Consider the following 8,047-nt stretch of genomic DNA (forward strand, 5'->3'; position numbering starts at 1 on the left):
TGAAGTGAAGGGGCCACACTCTCAAGGTGGGCTCTTCAAGCATTTGGGCCGCAAAGCACTGCAATTAGCAGGAGTGTAATGGTTGCAGGGGTTTGGAGCGTAAGAGGTGCAACGGGAAGGGGGAAGGGCCAGAGGGGTGGAGTAGGGTTGGGATCGTAGAAGAGCTGGGAGGGCAAGGGCGAAGACTGTCTCAAATGCTCTCTCTCTCTCTCTCTCTCTCTCTCTCTCTCTCTCTCTCATTGATTCTGCCCATGTTGTCTCTCTCTGCTCACATGCGCGCATGTGAGCAGTTGATTTCTCTCTCTCTCTCTCTCTCTCTCTACAATGTGCAACTCACTAGCAGGAGGGGATCATGGATGGATGTAGGTTGGGGGGCACCGCAGGGTGCACAGAAGTGTGCAGGGTGATGACGTGGATGCCAACTCCCTTTCTTTTGGGAAGTGTTGAACAAGGGAGGGAATCTATCTAGATTCCGCTTATTGTTTCAACTTGGATCGAGTAGTAGGTCCTCCCAGTAATAGGTTTGCTCAATTTTATGTGAGGAGCTTCATTAATTGGAATCTTGGTGGATACCTTAGGTTTGAGAGAGCCAAAATAGGGCACCCACATGTTGAGTGTGGGTTTTTTTAACGAGATACCGATGGCGATTCCGTCCATCTTTCAATTGAAAATTGAAAAGCCACACAAACACAAACACAAACACAAACATGCTATTTTGAAAATAGCATGTTTGACAAATTAGGGAAGGGGTTCTAGAAATGCATAACCGCCCTAGCGGGTCTCTCTCTCTCTCTCTCTCTCTCTCTCTCTCTCTCTCTCTCTCTCTCTCTCTCTCTCTCTCTCTCTCTCTCTCTGCGCCTCGGTTCTGAGCAATAGGTCTACCAACAGAGCTGCAACTCATGCACGTAGGGTGGAGGATGAGGGGCATCTCTCTCTCTCTCTCTCTCTCTCTCTCTCTCTCTCTCTCTCTCTCTCTCTCTCTCTCTCTCTCTCTCTCTCTCTCTCTCTCTCTCTCTCTCTCTCTCTCGGCGCCTCGGCTCTGAGCAATAGGTCTACCAACAGAGCTGCAACTCATGCACGTAGGGTGGAGGATGAGGGGCATCTCTCTCTCTCTCTCTCTCTCTCTCTCTCTCTCTCTCTCTCTCTCTCTCTCTCTCTCTCTCTCTCTCTGTTCGTCCGGCTCTTGGCTATGGCCCTCCCTGTGTGTGTGTGTGTGTGTGTGTGTGTGTGTGTGTGTGGCATGGCAGCTAATGCAGCCTAGAGAAGGTCTCTCCCTCTTTCTTTCTCTTTCTGCGCACTTGCAACTAGGGCTCAGAGCCGAAGGACTGTGTGTGTGTGTGTGTGTGTTGTCGTCGCTTCGAGTGGCACGCCTCTGACGGCAGCTTGTGCGACCTTGGCACGTCCCCGTGCGTCGACCTGTACCTCTTCAAAAGCCACGTAAGTGGGCTTTTGTATGAGGCACTATAACTATAATAATAATTTAATCCTATATTTTGTGTGTTAAATTAATTGTTTTAAAAGGTAGGCCGTCGTGTGAATAGAGCACACAAAAGATAGGATTATTATTATTAATAGGTATGCTCAGGAGGAGCTTCATTAATTGGAATCTTGGTGGATACCTTAGGTTTGAGAGAGAGAAAAGGTGACAGCAGACGGGTGAGAGAGAGTCAGGAGGGGTGGCGGGGGGGGTGGGGTGGGGGGGCTCAGGACTAACTTACACGGGGTCTTAAGTGAAGGGCGAGAGGTGGGATCGAGGGCAGGGAAGCCGGGCGCGAAGGGAGAGGGGATCTCGGTGCTCCACGTCAGCGTAAAAAGTAAACACGGACAAAATTTGTAAACGCGGACAGGCCTGCTGATGTGGCGGGGCTGGTGGCGTGGCGGGGCTGAGCGGGACAAAAAATTTGGATTTGCGTTGGGCGCGAGGCATATTTTTGAAATTGCGAACGCTAAGGGAACGCTATGCGTGCCTGCTTCTGATGTAGGGCGACCCTTGCTTGTTGCAAATCAAGCATCCTGTGCACTCCTGCTTCTGGTGCAGGACCACTCTCCTTGCTTGTTGCAGAATATGGGGCTGGATGCAAGCTGTGCCTGTCAAAGAGAGGGATGTCCAGTAAGGCTGCGGATGCTCCTCAGAAATAGCCGTTAAGTTTTAGGGCTGGGAGGGGCACCATCTGGTGCTTGTTTAGGGTTTGAGAAAGAACAGAAAAAAGTGCCTTTGACAGGCTACACGCAATGGAGTCCGATGGGCATGTCAACCAGGTTCTATTTTGATCTTTTTCTCTACAACTGTCTCTCCCTTGTGTGTGCGTTGCAATAAGCATCTAATGTCTCCACTATTTTGCATCTCTCTTTGTCTACCAAAGTCTCACTAATTTGTGCATGTTTAATATCAGCAAGTTGGGTTAGTTCGGTTGCCTGCAAGGGGTTATAATTGTCAGGCTTGCATTGTTATGCTCCTACAGGTGCATGAAGCCAACAATGCAGCCAATCTTTCGTTTAAAGATTACCTTGGTTTTGCGACCACTACGGAGGGCGAATCAAGCGATGATGATTTGGATCAATATGGCTTTTTGGAACACCATTTTTTTTGGGATGAGATGGATGTTTGTATGGATTCATTGCCTGATGTTGAGGACCTAGGGGATTCATTAGATGCATTTCAATACTTATCAAACACATTCTTCTCATTTGATGAGAAGATGTACTCCTTAATGGTGAATAATTTGGCTGGGACAGTCACAATGTCGCTCTCAATTCTAAAAGCACATGATGTGAGAGGGATGATGAATCTAAAGAGGTGGAATAGAATGAGAGATGATCTCTCCCTTTGCCCAATTGCCACCTCACAACATCTCTACTTCTAGCTGAAATCATGAGGCCTAAAAATCGCATACATAGAAGATTGGGCGCGCATTGTACATGCATCCCATTGTCCCTCAAGGCATGAAAAACACTTGGGAGTGGTTGCCACTATTAACGCAATCAAGACCAAATGGTGCATTGACATGAGAAAACATGGGATATCTCATGACTACATAAGAGGTTCGTTAATTGCGTGTGGTTGTTTGTTGGAAGAGAAAGCTATTTCCCATGATGTCTCCTCTTGGCCTGCTTGTAGCTGGTCTACTACTACTTCGAGCACATCAATTGAGACAACACTATCCCAAGTGGAGCCACAATTGGCAAACATCATGATAAAGCATCAGACAAGGCTTGTCTTGGTCAGATCACAAAGAAGCATGGATTAAGCAAGTGGGTGCAAGAATACATGTGTCATCGATGGGGTAGCATTCAACGAAAAGGTGCACACAAGCGACGAGATCGAAAATCCAAAAGGCGGGGATGTGGATTCAAGGTGGTGGTCCAACACTTTGAAGAATTTGATAAGGTGATTATCAAAGTCCAAGATACTCATGAGGGACATGTACCTGGCTCTCGTGCAGACCTTTATCACCTGTCAGTGCATCCATCTGTAATTGCATGTTGCACAAAGGACATGTTTGATATAGGCACTTGCCGACATGTTGCAAAAATATCAAAGTCAAAGGAACACCTTCACATGGATCATGCATCTACACTTGATCGTGTGATCTATCGGTTCTTCATTGATACCAAAAGAAGTGCGAATGTTGCTACACCGGATGCGCACACAAGGTATTTCACTCTCTCCCAAAGCATCTCAAGGGTCGAATCGTATCTTTTTACAAGTAATTCTTTGCAGATCTATATTATGTTGTATCTCTTGGCCTTATTGTAGGAGAATATGCAGAGCATGATTGGACTGCAATGCTTAGGGAAGCTCTTCGCTTGCAAGATTTGAAGAAGGTACCATTGAGAGCTCAACTTCTGGTCACATTTTGCATGCTTTTTTGTTCATGGGCATGCGCTTGCGTGTAGGTCATATTTGTCCAACCATACAACCCGAGGGCAGATGATGAATGCAAGAGACCGTTTATTCTTGTCATTCAAGATGAGGATATGCTTGAAATTGCTATTCGTTTCTCTCGTCATAACTCTTGGGCAGTGGATAGCACATTTAAAACAAATGTCTTTGGGTTACCGCTTTATGCTGCAGTCTTGCCCAACCAAATTGGTGTAGGGCCCGGGGCGGTCACTTTTTAGAATGTGTATGATATCACGTGAGTTAACCGGAGAGGATTATTAAAAGACCAAAATGTATAAAAATGTATACATACAGAGGGGGGTGGGTTTTTTTTAAATAGGCTCACAATGTAACTATAGTATGTATATTGGGGTATTATTAATTACCTCTTGAACGCACGTGATGTAGGGATCTTTTGATAAGTGACTTCCCTGAGGTGTAGGGATGCCAATATGGCTGATGTTATGCACGAGCGATGTGGGCACTAATCATAAAAAGCTGGATTTGGAGTTGACCTTCAAGCTGGTCTTTGCAAGGCTAGGCAAAATTCGTCCTGCAGCTATTGTCATTGACAAGAATCAGCAAGAGCTGGAAGCAATTCTTAAGGTGGTCAATGTGGATCCTCATTGCTGGAGAGAAGATGAAGCCGGTGGAGAACTTATTGCCGCAGGTATGCAATTGTTGTAGTTGTTGCATAGCTTTCCGTTCCTTTGGTGTGTCAAGGGCTGTTATCAATATTAATAACCAACTTGTTGAAATCATTTCATAGGTCCCTAAGGACAAGCAAGCTGATGTCTATAATCACTTATCAAATCTAATGCAAGCACCAACTGAGGAGATTTTTAATCTGGGATATAGACAGTTGTTGGATACATATTCAATGCATGAAAATATCCAGCGTTACGTGACAAATGGTTGGTGTGGCAGCACATGCATGTGGCGAACAAGGTGGCCAAAGTTTGGGCGTCTATTTGTACATGGGAATGTGGACACGACAAACCTGGTTGAACGATTATGGCAATATATCAAGTATACTTTGCTTGATGCGAAGATAAATAGATCGGTACTTGTCCTTTTGCATGCACTTGTGGGTGATTCATTGCATGGAACCTACATCGGAGGAACCTTGCTTGAGTTCTTTAAGCAAAAGCAAGAGATTGGTAAGAGTCAATTGGTTTTGGAGTTTGTAACTAGTATCGTATTCTATTGTATATGCCAACTCCTAACTTCTTGTGTTTAAACTTGTGGCAGCTGATTCCAGGCGTTTTAATCGAGTTGGGTCAAGCAAGCAGCACACATCCAGATTAGCAGATGGTGAGGCGATTCTGAAAAGGTTTGAGGCTGATCCTACCACCCTTCAAGTGATAGAGGAAAGCACTTTGCTGTTCAAAATTCTTAGCATGTCATCTCCTTCCCAATGGTATCATGTGAGCATCCAATTCAGCTATTGTGATTGTCCTGATTGGGGTTCAGAATGCAAGCATCAGTACGGAATCCCACTAATAGTTCAAAAGCACTTTCCTCAACTTCTATGTATTTTTCCAGTTCATGATAGCATACATGCCTTCAACCATGTGGTTCGGGAGGCCAATGCTCAAGCAAGGGAGAAAGATGCAATGATGGGGGACCAAGATATGTCAAGCCAGCTACCCACAATGGCCGAGGAAAGTGTAGCCATTATTGATAACCAGATTCTTGGATGCATCTCAGACTTGAAAGGACTTTTACAAAGCTTTGAAGAACAGTTGGGACAGTGTGATAGTGACCTAAAACTGATCCTCTTTAATCAGTTGTGCAACTTAAGGGATTGCCTCTCCACTCTGATTGTCCCAAAGCGCATCGACTTGCCAGTGAAACATGCTCAACTAGACAGATCCAAGCACATGTAACACAAACTCAGCTTGGTCATGGTGTGGCACGAGAAGCCGATGGATGTGGAGCTGAAGTTGGGCTGGTCTCAGTTGTCCCTCCAAAGGCCAGGACTATTGGCGTTTTAAGATGCAAACATCAGCGAGGGAGGATCCGAGTACGCTTCGAAAAGAGACGTAAAGTGTTCTGCTTCCATTGTTGTAGCAAAAGTCTTTTGCTTGATCCAAGAGAAAGCCACTCATGCCATACATGCCATGCTCTCTTACCCTTGACACTTGAGCAAGCCCCAGCTGGTTCAAAGTCTCGTCTTCTAAATTGACATGTTACTCTCTTCAATGATGTCATTTAGAGGGGGCAAGTGGTTAGATGTGTACATGGAGATCTTGGTACAGAGGAGAAGCATAACATGAGAAGTGAGGCTGCTACCTCTCTTTGCCCTTCGAAAATATTGCTATTGGATAACAAAGCAGTACATGCGGTGGTTTACGCCGCCGAGCCAAGATTGTAAGTGGCTCTTCATAATGCGTGTTTGTATTAATACTACTTTGACTGGGAGTTTTAGTGATGTAGTGCTGTCTTAAATGGTCATTGCTAGGCAGTCTTGCTTGATGTTGACAGTTTTTGTCTTCCCTTTTCTTCGGACATGCAAGGATTGCTTACATACCAAATTAGTGGACAACTAACAATGCAGTAATTTTTGGATCAATATTTGGAGCTTTTAATGCCTGGTCGTTTATTCAATTGATGTTTGCATCGATATTTGTAGCTTTGGAGGCCTTCTTACATACCAAACTTTTGGGTGAATGAGCAATGTTGGGTCTAAGGTTGAAGTAGTGGTGGGTTGATATTTGTAGCTTTCAATGCCCGATCACTTATAGCATCGATTTTTGGATCGATATCTATAGCTTTTAAGGCCCGCTTACATACTAAACTTTTGGGAAAATAAATAGTGTTGTGTCTAAGGCTGAAGTAGTGGAGATGGGTTTGGAGGTTGACAAAAAATTGCAATTATTGCATATTTGTCTGGGTTGATATTTGTAGCTTTCAATGCATGCTTATGTACCAAACTTTTGGGCAAATGAATAGTGTTGTGTCTAAGGCTGAACTTTTGGGGAAATGAATGTAGTGTTGTTTCTAAGGCTGAAGCAGTGGGGATGGTTTTGGAGGTTGAACATTAATTTTTGCATCGATTTTTGGCTTGTTATTTGTAGCTTTTAATGCCAGTTCTCTTATTGCATCGATATCTGTAGATTTCAAGGTGTGCGTACCATGCTTGGTCACGTATTGCATCAATTTTTAGATCGACGTCTCTTAGCGTCGGAGGCCATACCAAACCGTTGGGCAAGTGAGTAGTGTTGTGTCAAATCGATCCATCGTGTCTCAATGTCTCATGCATTGAGGAGTCAAGGTTATGTTGGTGACAAAAGCCGTAAACAAGTTCGAATCCACCATGGTCAAGTTCCGGTGACCATAGCCAATGACAAGGGTTGATTCCATGCTAGTTGTAATGATTATAACCTATAAACGTGGAGAGTGACCAAAGCCCTAACTCTATCTATTGAGAATACTTGCATAAGAGACTTAAGACTTGAAATAAAGAATGCGAAAAGCATAACCAGTGACTAGAGAAATGATGATCATAACCAACATATTGAGACTTAGCAACCTTAATTAGAAAAATCAAATGTGCTCGAAGATGGCGATGGTCACAAATTCACTTGCTGAGAACACAACCGCATGCTATAACCTTGTTGCATACCAAGCCCTAACCAACAGATTCAATGGCCAGGACTTCAACACATTTCAGTTTTACCTTTACAAAATGCATTCACAAACCATAACCAACAAAGCCGGGCACTGCAAATTGAAATAAAAAGTTTAAAACCACAGGCAATGACCTTGGTCAATGCACAGTTCGCGTAATCGCTGACCATATTCGAGACATAATGCTAGAGACAACACAAAATGACCATAAACAGCATATAACTAGAAAATTTAAATGGGTGCACAATGAGGCAACAATGGCCATAACTTGTGAGTTCGAATATGAAGACAGTCAAAACCTCACTTGCGGAGAACACAACCACATGCCATAACCAACAGATTCAAAGGCCAGGACTTCAACACATTTCAATTTGACATTTACGGACTGCATTCGCAAACCATAACCTTCAAAGCATAAGCATAACCAACAAAGCTGGGCACTGCGAATTGAAAAAAAAAGTTTGAAACCACAGGGAATGACCTTGGTCAATGCACAGTTCGCGTAATTGCTGACCATATTTGAGACATAAT

At 44.2% G+C, this 8,047-nt stretch overlaps 2 pseudogenes; both read left to right on the forward strand.

Moving 5' to 3' along the window:
• The first annotated feature begins 2,450 nt into the window (after positions 1-2,450).
• Positions 2,451-4,099, forward strand: LOC147446395 (uncharacterized; annotated as a pseudogene).
• A 1,184-nt stretch (positions 4,100-5,283) lies between these two features.
• LOC147446396 (uncharacterized) lies at positions 5,284-6,071 on the forward strand (annotated as a pseudogene).
• Positions 6,072-8,047: the final 1,976 nt, after the last annotated feature.

The sequence above is a fragment of the Adiantum capillus-veneris genome, chromosome 12 (genome assembly GCF_014529385.1).
Source record: "Adiantum capillus-veneris isolate H3 chromosome 12, ASM1452938v2, whole genome shotgun sequence".
Classification (NCBI taxonomy): Eukaryota; Viridiplantae; Streptophyta; class Polypodiopsida; order Polypodiales; family Pteridaceae; genus Adiantum; species Adiantum capillus-veneris.